Below are 12,414 nucleotides of genomic sequence, written 5' to 3'. Positions count from 1 at the left end.
CTAATTTTTATTAGTGTGTGTGTGTGTGTGTGTGTGTGTGTGTGTGTGTGTGTTTATATTGATTGCTAGGGCCTGAACCCGGGGCGTTCTACTTCTGACCTATACCCCAGCCTTGTTTTATTTTTTATTTTGAAATAGAGCCTCACTAGGTAGCCTGCAATCCTCCTGTCTCAGACTCCCAAGTACTGGAATTACAGGCATGTGCTACCATGCCCGGCTCATTTTTTAAATGCTAGGTTTAGGCTGGGTGTGGTGGCTCACGCTTGTGATCCCGGCATTCGAGAGGCTGAGACCAGAGGATCCTGGTATGCGGACAGCCTCAGCAACTTAGTGAGGCCCTCCACAACTTAGTGGAACCCTGTTTCAAAATAAAAAATAAAACATAGGGCAGAGGGTATAGTTCAGAGGTCAAATACCCCTGGGTTCCATCCCCAGACCCCAAAAAATAAATAAACGCTAGGTTTGACCTTCTAAATCAGTGGTTCTAACTGGGAATGAATTTGCCTCCACACCTGACCAGGGAACATTTGGTAGTGTGTGATTGGTAACATTTTTTGTTTGTTACAACTGGGGGTCCCCTAGCACCTAGGAGATAAAGGACAGGGATGCTGTTAAACATCCTTCACACACAGGACTCCCCTCTCAATACAGAATACTTTATCCAAATGCAGGTAGAAACAAGGCTGAGAAACCCTGAACTAAATTTATTTTAGGATCCACACATGGGTGGTAAGCTGCCGTTTGGAATGAAAAACACCGGCTAAGCCAGGCATGGTTCATGCCTGTAATCCCAATACTTGGGTGGCTAGGACGGGAGGTCTGAAAATGTAAGGCAAACCTCACAAATTTAATGAGACCCTCAGCAATTTAGCAAGAACTTGTTTCAAAAATAAAATAATTTTTAAAAAGGAGTTGGGTTTGCAGCTCAGAGGTAAAATGCTCTTGAGTTCAGTCCCGGGAAGGGGAAAGGGAGGGGACAAGATCATGATGTAGACTAAGGGTAAGAATCACTTTATGTGATGTGAATAGCCCTCTGAATTCCTACCCTGCCACACATCAGGAGTAACCCAAGCAAAGGACACAGAATTCAACCACCTCTTACCACGCGACCCCAGATGCCTCTGAACAGAAAAGGAGATCTCTGCCTTGCTGCTGTGCTCCTAAGCAGAGGCTCCATGCAGGCAGCATCCGTGGTGGGATGTTCGCTGTGCGGGAATGGAGTCAGAGCTGGCCTGCCAACCAGACACCAGCGCGAGCACGGCCCAAAGCAAGGGTTCAGAGAACTGATTCAATCCTGCAAAGCCTCCCTTCCCCATCTGCAAAAAGCAGGCCATCTTCTATCTACAGCTTAGGACTTTAGGGAGGAGAAAGGCCTGGCATAAAAGAAGAACCCTGAATGTTCCAGGAGCAGGTGGAATACAAGCTCTACCATATGTTAGCTGGGAGAGGGACTTAACCTCTCTGAGCCTGTTTCCTCCCCCGTAAGTTGATAATAATGGTGTCTACCCCCTCCGACAATGAGAGAATTCACTAAGGTTCTCTATTAGTCTTGGGACCTAGTAAGTACTCAACAGCGATTAGCAATTATATAATAATCGCCATCATCATCACCATTTATCACCACCACCATCATCACCATCACCACCATAATCTTCATTATCATCACCATTGCCACCATCACCATCATCACCGCCATCATCACCATCATCATCATCGTCGTCACCATCACCAAAGACTGATGACAGCATGATGCCCTGTTACAAGTTATCATCAGTGTTGGAGAAGGGCGGTGGCTGTCCCAGCATCACAGTCAGAGCCCAGGCCCTTCTCCCCCTCACAGCCTGCTTCCTTTTCCCTGCACGGAGAGCCTGTGTACCTTCTGCTTCTTGATCTGCCTGGTGCTGAGAACAAAACTCCAGCAACCTTCTTAATCCAGGAGCTCCTGGGATCTCAGGAGCTGGAGATTTCAATCTTTGGCTCCAGACACAAGCTGAGAGCCCTAAGGACCAGCCCCTCAGAGAATCCAGCTCATTACCAACCCCTTGTGAAGGTAGAGACAAGCAGGCAGCATGGCGCCTCTGCATCCCCCGAGATAGGCCCTCCCCGAATTTCCCTTTTCCTGGGCTTTTCCATCCCAGGTCCCATATCTGGATTTTGTCAGTTCCTGTCTCCACATAAGAAATCCCATGCTCTTCTCCCTGGCATCCAAGACCCCCTGAGATTTGCCCCTTCCCCCTCCCCATCCTCAGGTCTTACAGTGTCCTGCCATACTAACCCCTACCCCAGTGGTTCCTGGTAATGCTGGGAAGCTGAAATGGGGCTCAGATATATGGGGAGCAGTCCATAAACCCCGGGATGTGGACACGATGCCCCATGATCCTCAGCTCCATATCAGCTGGTGACTGAATAAAGAGAACTTAGCAAGGATGTGTGGAAGTCTCTGCAGACCCTCCCCTGGGTGAAAAATAAACAGCCCTGTGGTCCTAGGGCAGGTTCACCTGAGATGGGAAAGCACAGAGACTCAGCAGACTCTGGAGCGAGTGCAAGTGGCCCAAGGTCCTGGCTCCACCATATTTCCTCCTGTGTGATCCTAGTAATGATGTTTCATGTCTCTGTGCCTCTGTTTGCCCTCCTATAAAATGGGATTCACGTATGACAGACTTCAGAGGGTTGCTAAGTGGACTCGGTCAATCCTTCAGAAGTATTTAGCATGGAGCCTGACACAAGACAAAAACACCATAAATATTAGTGTTACTGCTTGTTGTGGCAGACTTTTTGAAATGCAATTAGCATGTTATACAGCTTACCCAATTGAAAGTGTAAAATTCAGTGTGTGTGTGTGTGTGTGTGTGTGTGTGTGTGTGTGTGTGTGTGTTTTACTGGAGATGGGACCCAGGGGACATTCTACCTCCTAGCTACACCCCCAGCCCTGAAACAAGGTCTCACTAAGTTGCTCAGTTGCTGACGCTGACCTCCTCCTGTCTCAGTCTCCCAAGTACTGGAATTACAAGTGTGTGCCACCAGTCCGGCCTAAAATTTAGTGTTTTTAAGTACATTAAAAAGGATGTACAGCCGGGCGTGGTGGCGCACGCTTGTAATCACCACACTTGGGAGGCAGAGACAGGAGGATCGCGCAGGTTCGAAGCCAGCCACGCACACTGGCTTAGGAGACCCTGTTTCCAAAATAAAAATGTAAAAATAGGTCTGGGAGTGTAGCCCGGAGGTAGAAGGGCTTCCAGGAACTCCAGTACCAAAAAAAAAAAAAAAAAAAAAAAAAAAGGATGTACAGCCAGGCGAGGTGGCACACGCTTGTAATCCCTGCGCTTGGGAGGCGGAGACAGGAGGATCACACAGGTTCGAAGCCAGCCGCGCTGCTTAAAAGACCCTGTTTCCAAATTTAAAAAGTATAAAAATAGGTCTGGGAGTGTAACCCAGAAGTAGAAGGGTTTCCAGGAACCCTGGTACCACCAAAATAAAAAAATAAAAAATAAAAGGATGTACAACCATCATCCTAATCTGATTCCAGAACATTTCTGGATCACAGGATAGAGGCCAGCCTCAGCAACTCAACAAGACCCTGTTTCAAAATAAAATAGGGCTTGGGGGTATGACTCAGAGGTAGAACAATCCTGGGTTCAATCCCCAGTGCCAAATAAATAATCGATGCTGACGTGAATATTCATTCATGCATATGTTTTTTTGGATTTCTGATTTCTCCAGAGTACTGACTTAGGAGAAGAATTTCTGGCTCATGTGGTGCCTCTGTGGTATCAACCTTCTAAGAAACTGCCAAGCCATGTTTTGTTATCATGTATTTATTCACTCTTCAAACATTAACTGTAAGCTGGACCCTGTGTGACCCTCTCTATACCAACCATGCTCCTTCCCTGGATGAGGTCTTTAGTTTTCAAATATCTCTCTCTCTCTCTCTCTCTCTCTCTCTCTCTCTCTCTCTCTCTCTCTCTCTCTCTTTTCTTTTCTCACTTTTTTTCCCCTTGGTACTGGGGATTAAACCTAGAGGCATTCTACCCCTAAGCTACAGCCCAGCCTTTTTATTTTATTTTTTTAATTTTCAAACAGGATCTCACTAAATTGCTGAGGCTGGCTTCAAACCTGTGATCCTCCTGTCTCAGCTTCCAAGTACTGGAGTTATAGGCACAGGCCAGCACATCCAGCTTTAATGTTGTTTCTTTTTTTAAAATTTTATTTCTGGGTTTTTTTGTTTTTGTTTTTGGTGTGTGTGTGTGTGTGTGTGTGTGTGTGTGTGTTTTGAGGGTCTGGAGATGGAACCCAGGGGCATTCGACCTCCGAGCTACACCCCCTGCTCTATTTTTTTATTCTTTGTTTTGAAACTGGGTCTCACTGAGTTGCAGAGGGCCTCACTAAGTAGCTGAGGCTGTCCGCGAACCGTGATCCTCAGGTCTCAGACTCCCAAATGTTGAGATTACAAGTGTGTGCCACCACACCTGGCTAATGTTGTTTCTAGAGGAACAGTAATTACTTTTTTATTAATTTTTATTGGTGTATTGTAACTGTACAGGATAGCGAGACGCACAGTGATATAGTCATAGATTCACATAACATTGCTGGTCTGTTTTCTTCCCTTTCCCTTCCTTTCTTTCCCCTGTACATAATAATAGATACATGAGTCAGGAGATATTTTTTATACTGGAATTGAACCCAGGGGCATTCTAACATTGAGCTACAGCCCCAGACCTTTTTAGATTTTTATTTTGAAACAGGGTTTCCCTAATTTTCTGAGACTAGCCTTGAACCTGGAATCCTCCATTTCAGAGTTCTTTGATTATAAGAATTTGCCACCCCATTTGGTTGAGTTATTAATTTTATTTTATTTTATTGTGGGTCTGGGGATGGAACCCAGGGGCATTCGACCTCCAAGCTACACCCCCTGCCCTGTTTTTTATTCTTTATTTTGAAACAAGGTCTCACTGAGTTGCAGAGGGCCTCACTAAGTAGCTGAGGCTGTTGGCGAACTGCGATCCTCTGGTCTCAGCCTCCCGAATGCTGGGATTACAAGCGTGCGCCACCATGCCTGGCTGAGTTATTCATTTTAATGTGGGCCCTCTCATCGAAAAGCTCAAAACTGGTCAGCTCGAATCACTGGAGTCAGACAAAGATAGTGCTTGGCTTTGGAAGTGAGGCAGAGGAGGGCACATGGGAGCTGTGGGTGCTCTTCCCTTGCCCCTCAGACCCGAGAGTGTCTCAGGCTTCCTCCATTTCATGCTGATTTAATGAGCTCTATGCTCGTGGTCTGTGCTCTTTCTTGTATGAGCCCTGAGCTTCAATTGCAAATGGTAGAAATAAACATTTAAGGGTCATCGCGTAGAAAAATGAGAGTAATAGCCTTGTTTGGTGGCACGCGCCTGTAATCCCAGCATTTGGGAGGCTGAGACAAGAGGACTGCGGTTCGAGGACAGCTTCAGCTACTACCTCCTGAGGCCCTTTGCAACTCAGTGAGACCCTGTTTCTAAATAAAGAATAAAAAATGGGGTGTAGTGTGGAGGTAGAATGCTCCTGGATTCCATCCCCAGTACCGCAAAAATAAATTTAATTTTAAAAAAAATTATAAAAGAGAGCACCTCACGGGGCGATGCCGCTCCTTTAGACTCCGGGTCTTATATTTACTTCATGCTTATGACGTTTTCAAGGACGACGGGTCTGGTCTGACATCCCCGAGGGTAGTTAGCAACTATGTGACTGGTATCTTTCAGCCCTCTCCCCTTCCTCCTTTAAGTCCCGGCGAGGTATCTGTAACTTTCTAGGTCTCCATGCCCACTGAATTTATCTTGTCACCCTGCGGACCCAGCAGTTCTCTGCCGGACTCAGCGCATCTTCGTTGCTATGGTAACAGCCTGCCCGTAGGGCAAGGGGCAGAAGCCGCTGCCCGGGAAAAGTAGGAACCAGCCTGTTCAGCGTAGCTTGCCGGACTAAGACAACACAAAAATCTACCGGGGGTCAGCGGGGGTGTAGCTCGGTGGTAGAACAACCCCTAGGTTCGATCCCCAGGACTGGAGGGTGGAAGAAGGGATAAAATTTCCGTGTCTGCGAATGAAAGCTTCAGGAACACCGCAGCGCACTCTTTGTCTGCGGCTTTGGGGCGGGCCATCCGCAGCCAGACCCAGGCAGGGCGCACTGTCACGTGGACCCCGCGGTCTCGGAGGCTGTAGATGAGCGGGTCCAGGACCAGCGTGACCACGAGGTAGAAGGCGGCCACCAGCTAGTGGCGCCGGGCGGGGAGGGCGCAGGTACAGGACGCTCACCGTGCCCTTGACGAGCCCCACCACCCAGGTGTGAGCCGCAGGTGGACAGGGCCTTGAGGCGGCTCCCGACAGAGGGCAGCTTGCACACGGCCGCCGGAATGAAGGCGCAAGAGGCGAAGATGAAGGCCTGGGGCACCGGCAGGATGGGCACGCCCAGGCCGTAATGAGCCTGTGATTGGCAGCGATGTCCTCAGCACCGCTGACAGCTCGCAGAAGTGGCTGAGACAGGAGGATCGCACAAGTTCGAAGCCACCTTGTTTCCAAATAAAATAGAAAATAGGTCTGGGAGTATAGTACGGAGGTACAAAGCCCCTGGGTTCCACCCCTAGTACCGCTAAAAAAAAAAAAAAAAAAAAAAAAAAAAAAAAAAAAGGAAAGAAAGAAGTGGCCGACCGCGGGCCGCGGTCCAGGGTCTTGGCCTCAGGAGCAGCACCTCGCGCTTCCCAGGGAGATGCCCAGGACAGCTGCGCCCCGCAGCGCGCCAGGGAGAGGTGGGCGCGGCAGCGTGGTGCTCTCGGTGTCCCGCAGCGCCAGGGGCCGCAGCAGGAGATACAGGGGCCGGTGCAGCGTGTGTCCAGCGCGGTCAGCCCGCCAGCGCGCCGCTGCCCAGCACGGTGGCCAGGGAGGCCAGCAGCAGCGCGAGCCAGAGCAGCTGCCGCAGGGCCAGCGGCGCCCAGAGTCCAAGCAGCACCAGCTCCGTGGCCCCGACTCATTGCGGGCTGCGGGGCGCATCCTGGGGGCAGGCTCCCTGTAGGGCTTGGGGCTTGGGCGCCATCCTATCCTCTCTCGCTTCATCTAGACCCTGGTTCCGTCCCGCGTTTTGGAGGCTGAGACAGGAGGATTGCACAGGTTCAAAGCCAGCCTCAGCTACTTAGTGAGGCTCTCAGCAACTTAGTGAGACCCTGTTTCCAAATAAAATATAAATAGGTCTGGGAGTACAGCCCGGAGGTAGAAAGCCCCCGAGTTCCATCCCCAGTACCACCAAAAAAAAAAAAACAAAACAAAACAAAAACAAAAACAAAAACAAAAACAAAAACAAAAAACAAAAAAGCACTCACTCACCTGGTAGATGGTTTCTGGAATTTTTTCTTTTGGTACTGGGAATTGAACTGAGGGGGTGGGGATATTCTGACCCTCAACTACAACCCCAGCCTTATTTATTTTATTTATTTTGTTTTTTGTTTGTCTGTTTGTTTGTTTCTTTTGAAACAGGGTCTTGCTAAGTTGCTGAGGGTCTCACTAATACTGAATCTGGCCTCAACTCTGTGGTCATCCTGTCTCAGCCTCCCAAGAAATGGGATTACAGGTGAAAGCCACCGTGACCGGCTTGGGGCTTGTTGTTTTACATGGGCCTTGCAGGATCCACAAGATACTATCTCCAGCCAGCAGCTGGATACATGAGTCCAGAGCCCAGAGTCCAGAGGCTGACCTGTTTCTTCCTGGGCTCCAGCTCTCTGCCTCTCTGACTCAACTGAGGTCAGTCTCTGCTTCTCTCAGGTGTCACGTACTCTATGTCCATTTCCCTTGTTTGCCTCCATCCCTTCTCTAGAATCCTCTTCTGTCTGAGTATGCTCTTCTCCCTCTCTGTTAGTCCCTCCTCCTCATCTTTCCTCTCCTCCCATAGTTTCATCTCTTCTCTTGTCTTCTTATCCTTCCTTCAACAGGGTACTGTAACGTTGAAATTGAGTCGGGGATCTCAAAGGAGGCAAACACCAGCCAAGTCATTAAAGGCCTCTTTAATCAACCTGGCACCTTTGGGTGAAGACTATCGACCATGGGGGAAGAGACCAGTGACCAAGCAGCAGAGTCACTGGTCAGCAGAGTCACACCGCAGAGAAGAAGTGAGGGTATTTATGCAGCCAGGTCTTGGGGTGGGGCTCGCAGCCGGTCCTCTTGCAACATCCGGAGTCTTGAAGCATCTGGAGTCTGCCCCAAGATGTCCAGAGTCTCACAACATCTGGAGCCTCGCGACATCTCTGCTTCTGGCTTGCGGGTTTCTGCCTCCTGTCCCCACTGCGGGGTTCCGTGGGGGAAGAGAGGGACCCTACCTATCAAGTACAACTTCAGGATCTTCATAAAGCTCAATTCTCTAGCAACCCACAATCTTTTTTTTTTTCCTTTGAGGGTTTGGGGATGGAATCCAGGGGCATTTGACCTCCAAGCTACACCCCCTGCCCTAGGTTTTTTTTTAATTATTCTTTATTTTGAAACAGAGTCTCACTAAGTTGCAGAGGGCCTCACTAAGTAGCTGAGGCTGTCTATAAACTGCGATCCTCCACAATCTTTTCATTGATGCATGGGATTCAAGGCAGGAGCACTGTTTCACTAAGCTATAGCCTCAGCCCTGTGGTATTTTTTATTTTGAAACCGCATCTTGCTAAGTTGTTGAGGTGCCTCACTAAATTGCTGAGGCTGATCTCGAACTTGTGGTCCTCCTGTCTCAGCCTCCCAAGTACTAGGAATACAGGCCTATGCCACCACGTAAGGCTGGAATTATGTTATTTTATTATTTATTATTTCACTAAGTTGCTGAGGCTGGCCTTGAACCTGAAATCCTCCTGTTTTAGCCTCCCAAGTACTAGAATTATAGGCTGTGGTACCATGCCTAGATCCCCCCAAACATTTATTGATTGATTGATTGATTGATTGATTGATTGATTTACTTATTTGGTGCTGGAGTTTGAAATCAGGGGCATTCTACCTCTGAGCTACACCCCCAGCCCTATTTTATTTTTTAGTTTTTTTTAGTTTTTTTTTCTTTTTGTGGGTCTGGGGATGGAAACCAGGGGCATTTGACCTCCAAGCTACATCCCCTGTCCTATTTTTTTATTCTTTAATTTGAAACAGGGTCTCACTAAGGTGCAAAGGGCCTCGCTAAGTAGCTGAGGCTGTCTGCGAACCGCGATGCTCCGGTCTCAGCCTCCCAAATGCTGGGATTACAAGCGTGTGCCACCATGCCCGGCTTATATTTTTTAGTTTTGAAATAGGGTATCACTAAGTTGCTGAGGCTGGCTGAGAGCCTGAGATCCTCCTGTCTTTTACATTCTACATGTGAAAAGATTACTGCTGCATGGTAGAACTAGAAAATAACATGTTCTTGTAAGTGCCTTGTGTTTTGTTGGGTTTTGTTTTTTGTTTGTTTGTTTGTTTGTTTTTGCTGTACTAGGGATGGAACCCAGGGAATCTCTGAATATTGAGGTTCACAGACAACCTCAGCTACTTAGTGAAGCCCTCAGTGAGATCCTGTTTCAAAATAAAGAATTAAAAAAAAATAAGCCAGGCGTGGTGGCACACGCTTGTAATCCCAGCATTTGGGAGGCTGAGACAGGAGGATTGTGGTTCGCGGACAGCCTCAGCTACTTAGTGAAGCCCTCTGCAATTCAGTGAGACGCTGTTTCAAAATAAAGAATAAAAAAAATTGGGCAGAGGGGTGTAGCTCAGAGGTCAAATGCCTCTGGGTTCCATCCCCAGACCTGCAAAAATAAAAAATAAATAAATAAATAATAATAAAATACTAGGGCTGGGGTGTAGCTCAGAGGTAGAATGCCCCTGGGTTCTATCCCCAGTACTGCAAAAAAATAAAATAAAATAGGGTTAAACAATTTTAATTCCTTTTGTGTTATTGTTGCCCCAAACCTAGAACAAACTTACAGGAAATAGATAATAAACCTCTGTTGAATTCATGAATAAATGAATAAAGGATAGGGACTACTGTTTTCCTTTTATATTACATTTTTATCTCCACCTTGTTCCTAATATTATTTTTAAAATCTACCCTTTTACTAAGGGATTTTACTTCTTGGCAGTTATCCTAAGGAAATAATCTTATAAGTGTACAAAGATATGAGCACATTAATGATTAAAGAGATTACTTACTGTAGTAAGGAAAAAATAATTAAATTTTCAAAATTAGCTAGGTGTGGTGGCGCACACTTGTAATCCCCACACTTGGGAGGCTGAGACAGGAGGATCGCACAGGTTCAAAGCCAGCCTCAGCTACTTAGTGAGGCTCTCAGCAACTTAGTGAGACTCTCTTTCCAAATAAAATATAAAATTGGTCTGGGATTATAGCCCGGTGGTAGAAAGCCTCTGGGTTCCACCCCAGTACCACCAACATATATATATATATATATATATATATATATATATATATATTCAAAATTAGGGATTAATTACATAAATGATAACACATACATCGATGCCTTGAAATTAAACATGGTTTGAAAAGCCAGGTGTAGTAATGCGCCCCTGTTGTCTCAGTATTTAGGAAGCTGATACGAGAGGATCTCTGGTTAGAAACCAGCCTCAGCAACTCAGTGAGGCTCACATCAGCTTAGTGAGAACCTGTTTTCAAATAAAATAGGACTGGAGGTATAGGGTTCAATCCCCAGCAGTACATATATAATTGATTTGAATTAAACAAATGTGATTTATTTATATTACACATACAATACTATCTTTCTTTTCTTTTTTTTTTTTCTTTTCCTTGGCATTAGATATTGAACCCAGGAGCGTTCTACCTCTGAGCTACACCTCCAGCCCTTTTTTATTTTTTATTTGGAAACAGGGACTCACTAAGTTATTGAGGGTTTTGCTCAGTTGATGAGACTGGGCCTTGAACCTGTGATCCTCCTGTCTCAGCCTCCCAAGTACTGACTGGAATCACAGGCTTGTACCACCACACTCAGCCACATAAGTGCTATCTTGATAAGTGAAAAAATATTTGGGTGACATTTTCTTGTTTTGCTTCTGTACATATGTGTTCATGTGCATGTGTGTGAGTGCACACACGTTCAGAAAAGTATTGCAATTCAGTTGTGAAGAAATATTAACAGTGGCAATCATTAACAAATTAACATGTGTTAACAAATTTATGGGGCTTATGTTTTTTTAGCTTTGCAGAGTTTTTATTATTTTTGTTTTTCATATTTGTTTATTTTTATTTATTATTTTTTTTTTGGTGGTACTAGGGGTGGAACCCAGAGGCTATCTATCTCTGGGCTATACTCCCAGACCTATTTTTATATTTTATTTGGAAACAGGGTCTCACTAAGTAGCCAAGGCTGACTTTGAACCTGTGTAATCCTCCTGTCTCAGAGCAGGGATTACAAGTGTGTGCCACCACGCCCGACATTAATTTTTATTTATTTATTTTGTGTTACTAGGAATTGAACCCAGGAGCTTCTACCCCTGTACTACATTCCCAGTCCTTTTTTTTTTTTTTTTTTTTTTTTTTTTTGCTGGTCTGGGAAAGGAACCCCGGGGCATTCGACCTCCAAGCTAAACCCTTGCTCTTCTTTTTATTCTTTATTTTGAAACAGGGTCTCACTAAATTGCAGAGGGCCTCACTAAGTAGCTGAGGTTGTCCGCGAACTGCGATCCTCTTGTCTCAGCCTCCCAAATGCTGGAATTAACAAGCGTGCGCCACCACACCTGGCCCCAGTCCTATTTAGTTTTTTGGTTGTTTTGTTTGTTTTTTCTTGAGTCCTGGGATTGAACTCAGGGGAACTCTACTTTTTTTTTTTTCAGTACTAGTGATGGAACCCAGGGGCATTCTACCTCCTATACCCCCAGTCCTATTTTTTAGTCTTTATTTTGAAACAGGGTTTCACTGAGTTGCAAAGGGCTACTAAGCTAAGGCTGTCGGTGAACTGTGATCCTCCTGTCTCAACCTCCCAAATGCTGGGATTACAAGCATGCACCTCCATGGCTCATCTATTATCATTTTTATTTTGAAAGAAAGTCTCATTAAGTTGCTGAGAGCCTCACTGATTTGGCTAAGTCCAACCTCGAACCCTGTAATCCTCCTGTCTCAGCCTCCCAAGGAACTGGGATTACAGGTATGTACCACCATGACAGAGTGTGTATGTGTGTGTGTGTGTGTGTGTGTGTGTATATGTGTGTGTATGTGTGTGTATGTGTGTGTGTGTGTGTGTGTGTGTGTGTGTGTGTGTGTGTTACTGGGTATTGAACCCAGGGACATTCTACTTCCAAGATATACCCCCAGCCCTTTTTATATTTTATTTAAACCAGGTATTGCTAGGTTGGTGAGAATCTCACTAAGTTGCTGAGACCGGCCTTGAACCTTCAATTCTTCTATCTCAGACTCCCAAGTACTGAGATTGCTTAACAC

The sequence above is a fragment of the Muscardinus avellanarius genome (genome assembly GCF_963383645.1).
Source record: "Muscardinus avellanarius genome assembly, chromosome: 10".
Lineage (NCBI taxonomy): Eukaryota > Metazoa > Chordata > Mammalia > Rodentia > Gliridae > Muscardinus > Muscardinus avellanarius.
This window is presented reverse-complemented; position numbering follows the sequence as displayed.